At 39.9% G+C, this 13496-nt stretch overlaps 1 protein-coding gene across 2 annotated transcripts in view; it reads left to right on the top strand.

Annotated features, from left to right (window-relative positions):
- ddr2a (discoidin domain receptor tyrosine kinase 2a) overlaps positions 1-13496 on the top strand; it is a 130768-nt gene that overhangs the window by 10501 nt on the left and 106771 nt on the right. For both annotated transcript variants that reach the window (XM_052011065.1, XM_052011067.1), the window contains exon 2: positions 8166-8307. The gene's annotated coding sequence lies outside the window, so the exon portion shown is untranslated. The remainder of the gene's footprint in view (positions 1-8165; positions 8308-13496) is intronic.

The raw sequence follows: 13496 nt of genomic DNA on the forward strand, positions 1-13496 counted from the left end.
ACCCTTCAAATGGACCCCGTCGAATGTCCATTTTCCTCCACTGAGTTTCTCCAGCATTTTGTGTGTTACTTGTAATGTTGATAAATTTCCTTTTCTAAAGGGCATCAGTGAACCATTTGGGTTTTTATGATAGTCCAATAGCTTTCATTGTCACTGTTATTACTACTGGCTCTTTACACCAGAATTTATTTAATTGACTGAATTTAAATTCCCCAAACTGTTGTGGTGGGATTTGAACTTCTATCACCAGATCATAAGTCCAGTAACTTAAATTACTGCAGCATGGCACACCGTCTTGGAGCATCCAACTCTATGGGGAAATTAAAGCTAATTTCATCCTGGATGCTATCCTAACCATGCACAAGGAAAGGAATTATCCAATTTAATAAGATGGACATTAAAGTCACTGAAGTAATTATTATGGTAAGTTTAAGAAGGAAGAGAAATCATCCTTAAAATGATCAGCTATATTTTCTTCTGCATAATATTTTAATGTAGAAATATTATTGAATAAGTACAATGGATAAAAAGAAGTGTTATATGTTACACTTTTCCATCCTGAACACTTCTGGACCTTCTCCCAGATATTTATAACAATCAATGGCAAATTGGGCTAACCAGTAATAAATTGTCTCATTAGCCTTTGTTAGCCTATAGTATAAGTTAGCCTTTGTTTCTCCTGTGATCATGCCCAGACAATGGAAGTTATGTCTCTGAAATGAATGGTGAGTCAGCTGAGTGCTCTTATTTTCTGAGTTAATTTGTAAAATTAAATCAAGGGACTATAAAGTCAAACAAATTGAGACTTGTAACTTTTTAATATTAACAATGACATAGGTTTATTAAATTTCATTTTAATATTAACAGTTTAATAAATGACTTAAAGTTGTATTCTTTAGAACACAAAATATTGCGCCAAACATTGCTGGGAAAATAACAGTGATTTCACAACCTTAGTGCCCAAAAAGTCTGGCAATTTGTGGCAAGGAATATATATATACACAGAGAAATGAATTGCCATAAATTTCTCGCCAATTTGTGCTGCCCCTATATTAGCCTCATAAGAACAAAAGGTCTTCTTCAATCTTCCTGTATGTTTTCAAGTACTTGTGGTGCAAATGGATATTGAAGCAAATGGTTTGAGCTCTTTCTACCAGCCTGTAATGATTCTGCTAATGAGATTTGTGGACCTGAATTGAAATTTAACAGTTTCAGCTCAGAAGCAGAAAAGTTAAAACTGCAGATCTTTATTCCTGACATGGCTAACTATTCCTAGAAATGTAGTTAGTTTTAATTTTACTTTTTTGAATTATTTCTTAGTTTTTCTACACCCCTTTCCTTTTATCTTAATCTATCTAACATGACTTGAATTCAACCTACCTTCTTTTGTTCACCGTTTCGTTATTGAGTGCTCTAGTCCTTTGTTTGAGTTGTTAAACCAAGAGAGAAGAGTTCTGGTTTCCTGGCCAACATCACTAAAAGAGATTCATTAATCATTTAGCTTGTGACAGTTTGTGGAAATTTGCTCTGCACAACTTCCCTACATTAGAGCTGCAATTTCATTTCAAAAGGAATTAATTGGCTGTGAATTGCAATGTAAAATTGTCTTTCTGTTGCTTTTCCTTTTTACTTAAACTAGCTTGCACTGAGTTGCATTAAACTTTTGTCAAATACACACTTTTGAACAATATTGGCAAGATGAAATGTCAAAACCAGTAATCCATATTTGCCTTGAATTTCCAGTGTATTCTAAAGCCTTGTAGTTGCACACTTTTGGCAATGAAGATATGCCAGTCTGTATTCTGTTGGAGGCTGGGTTCAGCATTGGAGACGACCACAGGTCTGAACTGTGATTGGTTGGAGAGGTCAGCATATTGGAGCCTGGCATACATGGCTGGACAGGTGGGGACCTCGTCCAAACAGAGCCTACCTGGAGCAATGGACATGGTGGTGGTGGGAATCAGGATATTTGGAGCACTAGCACTGATATTGGGAATGGAGGCACAGGAATCGGAATTCATGTAGAGGTTGGATGGCCAAGATATAAGATATTATAAGATAAGATTTATTTATTAGTCACACGTACATTGAAATCCACAGTGAAATGCATCTTTTTGCGTTACTGAGAATTTGCTGGGGGCAGCACGCAAGTGTCGCCACGCTTCCGGCGCCAACATAGCATGCCCACAACTCCCAACCTGTACGTCTTTTGGAACATGGGAGGAAACCAGAGCACCTGGAGGAAACCCACGCAGACATGGGAGGAACATACAAATTTCTTACAGGCAGCGGCTGGATTTGAATCCAGGCCACTGGCGCTGTAATAGCATTATACTAACCACTGCACATCATGGAACCACGGTGTGGGGATGATGGAGGGGTTCATCTAGTGACGGGGAAAGGTAGGGGGTGAGCCAAACATTAAGGTAAGTTATAGACTTACCTGGCGTGTGTCCCAGTAATGTACGGTGCTTTGAAGACTAAGTTGTCCCAGGGAGTGACCAAAGGTGATTGCTCCCAGGACTACATGGTCCTGGTTGTCTCTGCAATGTTCCAAAAGGCTAATTGCATCGGGAATGATTCCTTCCTGCCTGTGCATGCGAGGCGATTATTGTGTTGGAGGCACAGGGGTTACTCACAGCCGGAAGTGCCAGAGTGAGACAAAAAGAATCAGAAATTGTTATTATTGCACTCAGTTGGGGGGAGGGGGAATTAATTTTCAGTTGCACAATGCTGGAAGAAAAGCATTTTTATGCAATCTGATTTAATCATAGAGTAATACAGCACAGAAACGGTCCCCTTCAATCCATTGTCCATGCCGACCAAGATGCCCATCTAAGCTAGTCCTATTTGCCCACGTTTGGCCCATACCCCTCTAAACCTTGGAGACACAAGAGACTGCAGATGCTGGAATGAAGGGTCTCAACCCAAAATTTCGACTGTCCATTTCCCTCCACAGATGATGCCTGACTTGCTGAGTCCCTCCCGTGCTTTGTGTGCTGCTCCCTCTTTTCCTATCCATGGACCTGTCCAACTGACTTCTCGGTAACTTTGTCATTTTTTTTCTTTGTTTACCACCTGATACCATAATTTTGTTTAGTTTTTCTGAGTTTGTGTGGATTTACATCGTTTATAACATTGGCCACCATACTTGTTCTATCAAATTCCCTTCATCCTCCGCCACCAACCCAGTCTATTGCCACCCCACCATCCATTTTCTTCTGTAGCTGTGGCAGCTGGGAGCTCCGAGTGAGAAGTTCTAGTTAGTAAAACTAGCCAGAGCTCAGCGCCCAAGGAAGGAAACCGCAGCAAAGGTCCAACACCAGTTGCTTTACTCCAGCCACAGAAGGGGAGAAAAGTCCAACATAAACATAATGATTCAGATGCTTCGGAAACAAAGGGCTTTGCAAAGGTTTCTCACTTTATCTAGTTTCTGTTCTATGAGATACTGATGGTTTTCATTAAAATGTCTTGAAATAGCTTTGCTTCTTGTCTTTTGGAAATTAATTTCAATTGGATTAGCTCGATTATGAATCATCTGGTTAACGGTTTACCGCTTTGGCTATAAACTCTAATTTCCCCTACCCTTTGGCAATGCTATATTATTGAACTGAATCTTTTTGACATGTTTCTCATTTAGTCTCTTATGCAAATATTTAGTTATGTTAATTTATGGTGCTGGGGGTGAAGTTGAATGTGGACAGAAGCAAAGCAGGTAAAATCACTCACAATATAGCAGGACCTATACACAATTCCACTGCACTTACTGGAACCGACAAACATCCAGGTCTTATAACAGGTTGCTAATGTTATAATGTAGTTAAAGTGTTCCTGTCAATGTCCAATATTAGCAAGTTCTCCACTGTTCCAGTTAAAGCTTCCACTAACCTTGTATTCCATTGATGCTTCAACCATAGTTAGTAACATGAACAAAGTATAAGTCAATGAACACAAAAGCTGCTGGGAATTGGAAGCAAAAACAGAAAATCCTGGAAATACTCAGCAGCTCAGTAGCACTTGTGATAAGAGAAACAGAGTTAACTTTTCAGTTCAAAGACGCTTCATCAGAACACTTCTGTCAATATGATGAATATGGCAGCTACTCTCACATTTGGATGAGTGCTTGAATCACCAAGGCACAGAAAGCTTTGGACCCACTGCTGGTAAATGGGATTAGTAAAGATTGGTACTGGATGGTTGACATGGACATGATGGGTCAAAGGGCCTGTTTCTGTTCAGTATGACTCTATTACATAGATATCAGATGTTTTTTGAAGTAATAAAGATCTTATCAAATCAATGTAATTATATTGTTATGACTGGTTGGCAATACCCTTTCTTTTAATTAGAGTATTGCTGTGTGTTATTTTTCTCTGGAATTCCCTTCCTAAACAAACCAGTCACTCCACTTTAATCCCTTCCTTGGACCACTTTTGGAAAGTAATTATTGGTGTGATCTTTTGGTCACTGCTCCTAATAAGTTGGTTTGGAATCCTATTTTTGTTTAACTGCGGCACCTCACAATTTTTTTTACATTATCTGCTTCATGATAGGGCTGATCCGATGGAAAATTACTTCCCAGTAGACAAGTGGCAAAATTATTTTTAATATATGCTTTTTGAGAAATTATAATGAAACAGCACCTCTGACCAGAAATCAGAAATCCACCATTGCTGCAGGAATTCTTTCGGGAAGTGTTCCTGACCCAAACACACTTGGCAATTGTATTGTCTCCAAAGTAAGGTCAGAAGTGGGGAGGTTTGCTAATAATGAAGCAATAAGAGGAGATGCCTAAATGGCGAGTGACGTTTGGACCTGATGTTTCCAGGCAGTAATCATCTCCAGCAGTAGAGAGCATACCTACATTCCTGTGACCTTCAATAGCATTAGTGTTGTTGAATCTCTCGTGATCTGCATGCGGGGGGTCACCACGGAGAAATTTAACCGGAACTAGTCTCATTAATACTGTGATTCCAGTAGCAGGATAAATGCTAGTCATTCTGCAGCCATTTTACTCTTCTCTTGACATACAAAATTGTTCTAACCATCTATAAGGCAACAATGTAATGGAATATTCTTCTCTTGTCTGGATAAATATATTTTTCACAGCTCAACACATTCCAGGACATGATAACTGAATTGTCCATTGGTTCTTTTGGTGCGACTTGTTAAGGCTCACATGAAAAACAAAGTTTTAAAAAAAACAAAGTTTAAAAAAACCAAACTGCTGGAGGAACTCAGCGGGTTGACCAGCATCTGTGGGTGGTGGGGAAGGGAAAGGAATTGTTGACACTTCAGGTCAAGACCCTGTATCAGGTCTCAAAGTATGGGTCAACTGTTTTTGAGTAACCAACAAAACATCCTTAACTGAATGCAGTGAACTCTGAACTAAGATCAGTTCCTGGTGCAGCAAGACAGCATGGAAACAGATCTTTCAGCCCAACTCATCCATGCCAACTCTGTGTCCACCAAACTAGTCCCATTTGCTATGTTTGGCCCATATCCTTCTAAACCCTTCCTATCCATGTACCCATCCAAATGTCTTTTTAATGTCATAATTGCACCTGCCTCAATCACTTTCTCTGGCAGCTCATTCCATATATGCACCACACTCTGCGTGAAGAAGTTACCCCTCAGGTTCCTTTTAAATATTTCACTTCTCACCTTAAACCTATGTCCTCTAGTTTTTATTTCCCCTTCCCTGGGAAAGAGACTGTGTGCATTCATCCTATCTATACACCTCATGATTTTATACACCTCTATAAGGTCACCCCTTAATCTATGTTCCAAGGAATAAAGTGTTAGCCTGCCCAACCGCTCCCTATAACACAGGCCCTGAAGCCCTGACAGCATCGTCAGTACGGTAGCACAGTTGGTAGAGCTGCTGCATCACAACTCCAGTGATCCAGGTTCAGTCCTGACCTGTGGCACTGTCTGTATGCATGAAGTTTGCATGTTCTCCCTGTGACTGTGTGGGTTTCCTCTGAGGGCTTCAGTTTCCTCCCACATTCCAAAGACATGTAGGTTGGTAGGTTAATTGGACACTTTATATTGCCCCTAGTGTATAGGTGAGTGGTGAATCAGGAAGGAGGTGACGGGAAGGAGGAGAGAATAAAATGTGATTAGTTCAGGATTAATGTAAATGAGTACGTCTCCCAACTCCACCTCTTCCCTTCCCCACCTGGCTCCTACTGCCCATCATCCTTCACCCCTCCCTGGTCCACCAATCACATACCGGCCCTGGTTCACCCCTCCCCCTTTCCTCTTTATACTGGCTATCTTCCCTCTCCACTCTCAGTCCTGATGGAGGGTCTCGGTCTGAAACATCGACCATTCCTTCCCCCCCACAGATGCTGCTTGACCCATTGAGTTCCTTTGGCGTTTTATCTTTGCGAATGTAAATGGATGTTTCATGGTCAGTGTGGACTCAGTGGGCTGCAGAGCCTGGTTCCATGCTGTAAGACATTATGACTCCAACCCTCACTTCTTAACGATATAATAATCTCATACATACTATACTGCTTCCAGATTTTAAAAAAGTAATAATCTCATTAAACTATCAATAATATGCAGGGCAGTGGCTGAGAGAAATCAAGTTAGATGGTAGACAAACTAGGGTTGTTTTCTCTGGAGCGGCGGAGGCTGAGGGAAGATCTGATAGAAGTTTATAAAATTATGAGAGGCATAGATGGAGTAGACAGCTGGTATCTTTTTCCCAGAGTCAAAATGTCTAATACTAGAGGACATGCATTTAAGGTAAGGGGAGAAAGTTCAAACTAGATGTTCGGGGCAGGTTTTTTTTGGTGGGTGCCTGGGATGTGCTGCCAGGGGCGGTGGCGGAGGCAAGTGCGATAAAGGCATTTAAGAGGCTTTTAGATAGGCACATGAATATGCAGAGAGTGGAAGGATATGGACCACGTGCAGGCAGAAGGGATCAGGTGTCATTAGCTTAATTAGTTCATGGGCCGAAGGGCCTGTTCCTGTGCAATACTGTTCTATGTTCACTGACACATCCACCTCATCCACTGCCTCTTCCACTTTGAGTGTTGTTACTTTCACACTTGATCACTGCCCTGCTCTCCCTCCAGCAGCAACATCCCAAACTCATCACCAGTTTAGTATCAGTAGGCTCTTTAGAGCTGCCAAAAACTAAGCCAAATGACAGGCAGAGCTGTCATGGCAAGATCTTTACTTAAGCCCCTTTTGAAGCTTCTGCTGCCATTGAACATTGAGAGGCTAGATCTTGTGTAACAGCCTCTCAACCACCTCAGTGATGTATTGTTTAAGGAGGAAATGTCAGTAGCATTGTTGCAATGTAAGAAAACAGATTGATTTGATGTCCAATGAATGCAAAGACATTTCCTGACTGCATTTACTGTATATATTATAAATAAGGTACACTTTTTGAATAAAAAAAACTCTTTTGTGAGTCGTTTTGTGAAAAAGAGGTCACAAATAGCAACCAAGCTGCTTACAGAATAACTAAGGGCTGGCCCATGTACCCTGATGCCCCGAGAGGTCGTGCTTTAGCTTTCATTGTCTTGGTCAAGGCTGCACTCCTGTTCCTCCTAACAATAGCCTTGATTTGATTGTTATCAGCACATTCCCATTTTTGTCTATCCTGGAAGATGAAGCTTTTTGCTACCTCTACTTGGCTACTTTTGAGTACTTTAAGCATTCTGGATGAAATTGGCTTGGCCTTTTTAATGTTCAATAACTCACTGGCAACGTGGAAGCTAAGAAGGTCTGTTGTCAGGTGAACAATTTCACTGTGCAACTGAACATCAGCAGTACAAAAAGGAATTCTTGGAAGGAAAATCATAAACTCCATGTAGACATTTTTGCACTCCTGACAAATGCAAAGCTCACTGGAATGAAAATCTCATCTTAAGCTCATGCAGAATATTTTACATTAATCAGGTTCCCTTGATTTAGCAGTCCGGATATTTTGGACAAAGTAATTTCTTTGTCCCTGACTATTATGTTTTAGAAATATCACATTGCAAACAAAAGTTAATTTGAAACTCTGGGCGATCAACATGTGTGCAGAATGTCAGTGAGAGAGAAACTGAAGTCAGAGCAGTTGAAGCCTCAGGACTGTAAAGCATTTTGGATGCAAGATGAATACCTTGCTTATTTTGACCATTTCTGTTTGATTTGACCAGGATTTCCACCATTCCTGACTCCATTTTGAGGAACTCCACCAAAACTGCCAGTCCACAGAATCAAAATCCCTAAGTGCTGGAAGTCAAACGATGGAAAGGGACTTACAGAATGTCTCTGTAACAGAAACAAAACTCACCTAATGTAAGTTGATTAAACAGCTACTCCATATATGTGGGCTTGCTCTCAGTAGCACTGCACTGTAGAAAGGAACATTATTGAGATGCAGATATCTGCAAGGACAGAAATTATATGCTTTTTGTTCAAACAGTCTCTACTCCCTTTACTCGTTCTGTGACGGGGTTCACAGTTTTTCCTTTCCATTTCCAGTAGTGAATATTTTTAAGCCTCTGTGTTGGAGAGTTCTACCACCAGTACATTTTCCTTCAAACATAATTGATTTCTCATCCCACATATTTTTCTTTATGCTAATAAAATATCATTTTCTATCAAAACCATATTTTGGGGGTTTGAATGATTAATTGTATACAAAAATAATTTCTACTGTCACCTTAACAAAGCAACACTTCTGATTGGAAGGAATTGCTTTCCTAAGACAAGAACTGCAGTAGACTAAATTCCAATTTCATTTTTCCAATCAATAGAATTTGCAATTCAGCATAGCACTGATAACTATATATAGAAAATAACACCCATGTAACCCCTTGGAGAATACTTAATACCAATCAAGTTTTCTTTGCTAATTCAATTTTTTGTATCTCTCCCAAAGGTACTCCAACAGAATTCTCAGGTACTAGTTGCCTTTCATTACCTTACCAAGGTGAAAATTTCTCATGAGTTGGTATTGACAGTGGCTGATGGATAAGATATTTAGTAATGTAGGTGGATCCCACCCTTTCCTTGTCCAAAGTTTTTATAAGTGCCCTCTTCCAACAGGAACTGCCATCTGATTAAAAACATACAGCTGGCTTATTTTTCTTAGGATATCGACTATTTCAGGGAAACAACAAAACATGATCCGGCCTATATTTCTCACATACATGTTTTATGTTATCAATTGAACTACTCAGGAATGTTCCAACTCTATTTTATATAGCATTTTCTGGACTTTTCAAATTGGCAGGAAATACAAAATTTTGCACAAACTCCCATTTCAGAGGTCCCAACAGTGGAAAATATTAGGTTAGAATTGGATTTTAATTGTGGTCATTGCACTGTCATCCAATCCAACCCAACATGTGGTTGGTTCCTCCTAGTTAGAAAATAATCTGTTACAAAATAGTTTATTGCACAATGATTAACTTCAGCCTGGAGAACACTTAATTGAATGATAAATGGAATCTAGCAAAAGCATAGTTTTGTTAAAAATTGTCTGCCTTTGTCATGAGATGTACCCATTGCATGTTTATATCTCAGTGGAAAACAACTCTATTGCAAAATGCTCTGTTGCACAATGCTTGTTTTGAATCAGAAACATACTCTGCTGCATGGTAGATAATATCCAGTGTAAGTTCAATTTTGTAAATCATTCTGAAGCCTTGTATACTTTAAGATATTTGCCCATCTTTCCAGCAAGTTGAGCTAGAAATAGATTGATTTTAGTATCCATGACATTGGGAGTATTTTGTTCTTTTTTAAAACATGCTGCAACTTAAGTATTGGATCCGGCCATGCCATCATTTTTCAGTGCAACAGGATCTAATATAGATTGGTAAATGACAAATGACATTTTTCTCTTTCTGTGTTGAATGCTGCGCTGAAAATTCAACCTCTGGTCATATTTCATCCTTGTATCAATCATGTGACCGGCGTACTTCAATAATGTAATTTGCATTGGAAATTGAATCATCTTGAGGGAGTGACCATTAGTCAATGGTTGGTTGTCGGTTCCAGAACAACCATGCTTTATTAATGTTGCACTGGAAGGAAGTACCATGTCCCTAAACTTACCTTTGCATCCAGGCTCTATCCTGCACGGAATAATCTCCCATTATCAGACCCCCTAACCACAGGCAACACAATTGCCATTTATCTTTGTGTCAATGCTCCTTGGCCCTGATTGGTCCTAAGATCACCAGCACCCACCAACATTACGACACTGGGTCCATGACTTAAACAGGTGTAAGCCCATCACGTTTTTCCATTTATATTAGCATTCTCTATGCTTTTTCCTGTGATATCTGCTATTATGAGGCCCAAAGTACTTTACCAAGCAAAGACCTGTCCATTTAAAGGTTTCCTTAGTTCTCTGAATTTATCCTGCAACTATTATTTTCTTTAAAGAGTTCTAGTTATTGTTATTGGTTGATTTGTAAGTCACCTCAACTCAGCAGAAACCAGGTGGTGGACTATTTGGATAAATCAAACTGTCAAGCTGCCTAGCACCCAACCTTCTGCATTGTAGCATGCTCAGCTGTGAAGGCAACAGGGACATCCACTGTAAGCCTGTATGATCACAGTAAAAATCCAATTATAACCTGATAAGATATTTTCCATTGTCGGGACCTCTGAAAAGGGAGTTTGTGCAAAGTTTTGCATTTTTTGCCAGCTCACCAAGTCCAGAGAGTTCTATATAAAATTGACTTGGAACCTTCCCTGAGTGATAAAGACAAACATTTGGGTGAGAAATATAAGCCAGATCATGTTTTGAACTTTTTCTGTAAACCTATGGCTATGCCCTTGCCACTGTTAGCATTATGGAAACTTTGATTGGCATTGCACCAAGCATCACAGCTATGTGAATCTAACGTGTATTGAGACTGATGGGCAATGAGGTAGAAAGGACGATAGAACTGCTTTGCTGTATTGTTGCAATTCATAATTTTGTATAGAATATATTAAAGTCAGTGGCTCAGCTGGTTGACTCTGTGCCTTGCATGATACTGGATACAGTGGCTTAGCACTCACTATACTAGTATCCAGAGTCCTGGACCACAAATCCTGCTATGGTATCCGTGGAATTTAAATTCAATTAGATAAATCTGGAATTAAAGGAATTTGTCTCAGCAATAATAACATTGAAACTACCAGGCTGTATAAAACCCATCAGGTTCATGAAGGACCTTGTGGAAGACAAATCATCATTCTTAGGTCTGGCATGTATGTGACTCCAGTCCCATCAATATAGTTGACTCTTAACTCCCCACTGAAGGAGTCTCACGTACCAATGAGGGATGGACAGTAAATGCCAGGGTTACCAACAACATTCACATCTGTTAAGTACTAAACTGCTGGATTTTAGTCAGGACTGATTATAAGCAAGAGATATACCACTGAAGTGTGTGCAATCATGAAATATCAGACAGGGTTCCTGCTGGAGGTTGCTATCCGGTGAATCTTATATTAAGTATGGAATTGTGAAGCCTGCACAGGATACGATTAGCTTTGGGTATCTTGCCCACCACAGCTGAATAGCTGGCTTGGAATGACTATTTAGTTTTCCACATTTAAAACATGGGGCAAGGGTGGCAGCTTTCACCTGTATCCACAAATTAATTTCCCTTTGTAGGGGGTAAGAATGTGTTTTACTTTTTCAATCACTAACATGGTATGCACTATCTGGATTTAATTAAATCATGAACTTATTTATTGTAACTCTAATTTAACGTATTCTTACATGAAAGCAATCTATCTGCATCCTATTCATACTATGCTGGAGGCTGTAAGGTCTGATTAATAAATAGCACATGTTACCCACCATATTCACCGCAAAATAAAATACTCTCATTTCATCTGGGAGGGAGCATGACAACAAGGCAACTCTATATCACTGAATTAAGCATCTCTGTCCCAGTCAGCAAAAGGTCAAAACGTTCTCATTTTACATATAAACCGAAATAAACTGAAATTATTGCTAGTTTTCAGATCCTCTCCAGAGATTTAAGCACTAATCTTGGCTTACGCTTCTGTGTGATACGGATAAAATGCTGCTTTGTTGGAGATGTCCGAAGGTTGGGCTCTATCTCCATGTGGAAGAATGACATCTACATTATTACCGAAATATGGGTTAAAGAAAGTTAAGAATGGCATCTCAACTTTGTTGGTACAAGGGTATTAGACAAGATAGAGACTGGGGTTAAAAGAGAAGAGATTCCAAACACACATTTCCGAATTATCATTGCCATATTCCAAAGCAACTAAGGAAAGGTCACAGTAAGTTTATCCAATGAGTGGCAGAACCATACAAACCAGAAAGATCTCTTAGATTGACACTAAGTCACGTGTGCATTGGCTCAAATTTAGTTGATGTAGTACTAGACAAAAAATGGCCCCAGTATCCCTGACTTGGGGGTATAGAGATGTAGAGTGGATGAGGTGCAGGGTGTTAATGGCAGGAGGTTGAACTAAACAAAAGAAACAAATGGTTGTGAACACAGGGCAAGCATAGAATTACAATTTTCTTGCTGGTTGAAGAGGCTGTCACCTTTGCTATTGAGGCTTGTATGAAAATGAGTTGGGAGAAATCAGCCTCGCCAAGTTAAATTGATACAAAGCAGGAGGGTTGGTAAACAGGGATCACAAAAGAAATTGGTCGAGAAGAGGGGTAATTTAGTTGCACAACAATTAGTTATGATTTGGAATCAAAGATACTGGAAGTGGATCCCATTGTAACTTGCAAAATAGAAAAGAATAAAGACTTTAACAGATAACATTTACAGGTCCAGAGGCAAGTAAGAGTGGGGATGAAGTAGGGATGGCTACTTGACCAATTGGACAGTTCTGTCAAAGAATTGAAACAAGCCCAGTTGACCAAACGATGTCCTACTGTGCTCTGAGTTTGGAGGTAATTTCAAGAACACAAGTTGATAGCTAGCAAGGTATCGCTCCGGCACAATGGTCAGAACATCACAGGCAAGGCTTAACCAAATTGCCAAAGTATACCACCACAGGAGAATAACTAGAGGTCCTATGTTTGGCTGGATCCCTTTGTAGGGCCTGTAGCCCTGAGCTTCTTTGCATTCTTCGAGTATAGATGGGCGAACAGACTAGCTATTGGGCACAGCTGAAGTGCATGGAAAAGTTGGGCCTCAAACAGTTCCAGGCCTATATCAGTGATTTCAGTCTTCCCTAAAGGTGGAAAGGAGGAGGTACATTGGGAAAGGTCATTAGTAGATGGAAGCAAAATAGAACAGGGGTGATAACTCTCATCTGGAATCTCTTGTTGTTTTGGTAGTTTAAGAGTATGGCACTTTTTGCAGAATACAAAATCTGTTTCCTTTTCCAATCTATGTTTAATTGGATACATTAAGATGTTTTCCTATTGATATTCAACAAAAAGCTTATGCAGCTATTATAGAACCTTCCAGTTTTGAAGGTGGCGATTCCACCTATTATCCCTGTGCTGGCTCTTTGAAAGGGATGGAAATCTGATC

The sequence above is a fragment of the Pristis pectinata genome, chromosome 3 (assembly GCF_009764475.1).
Source record: "Pristis pectinata isolate sPriPec2 chromosome 3, sPriPec2.1.pri, whole genome shotgun sequence".
Lineage (NCBI taxonomy): Eukaryota > Metazoa > Chordata > Chondrichthyes > Rhinopristiformes > Pristidae > Pristis > Pristis pectinata.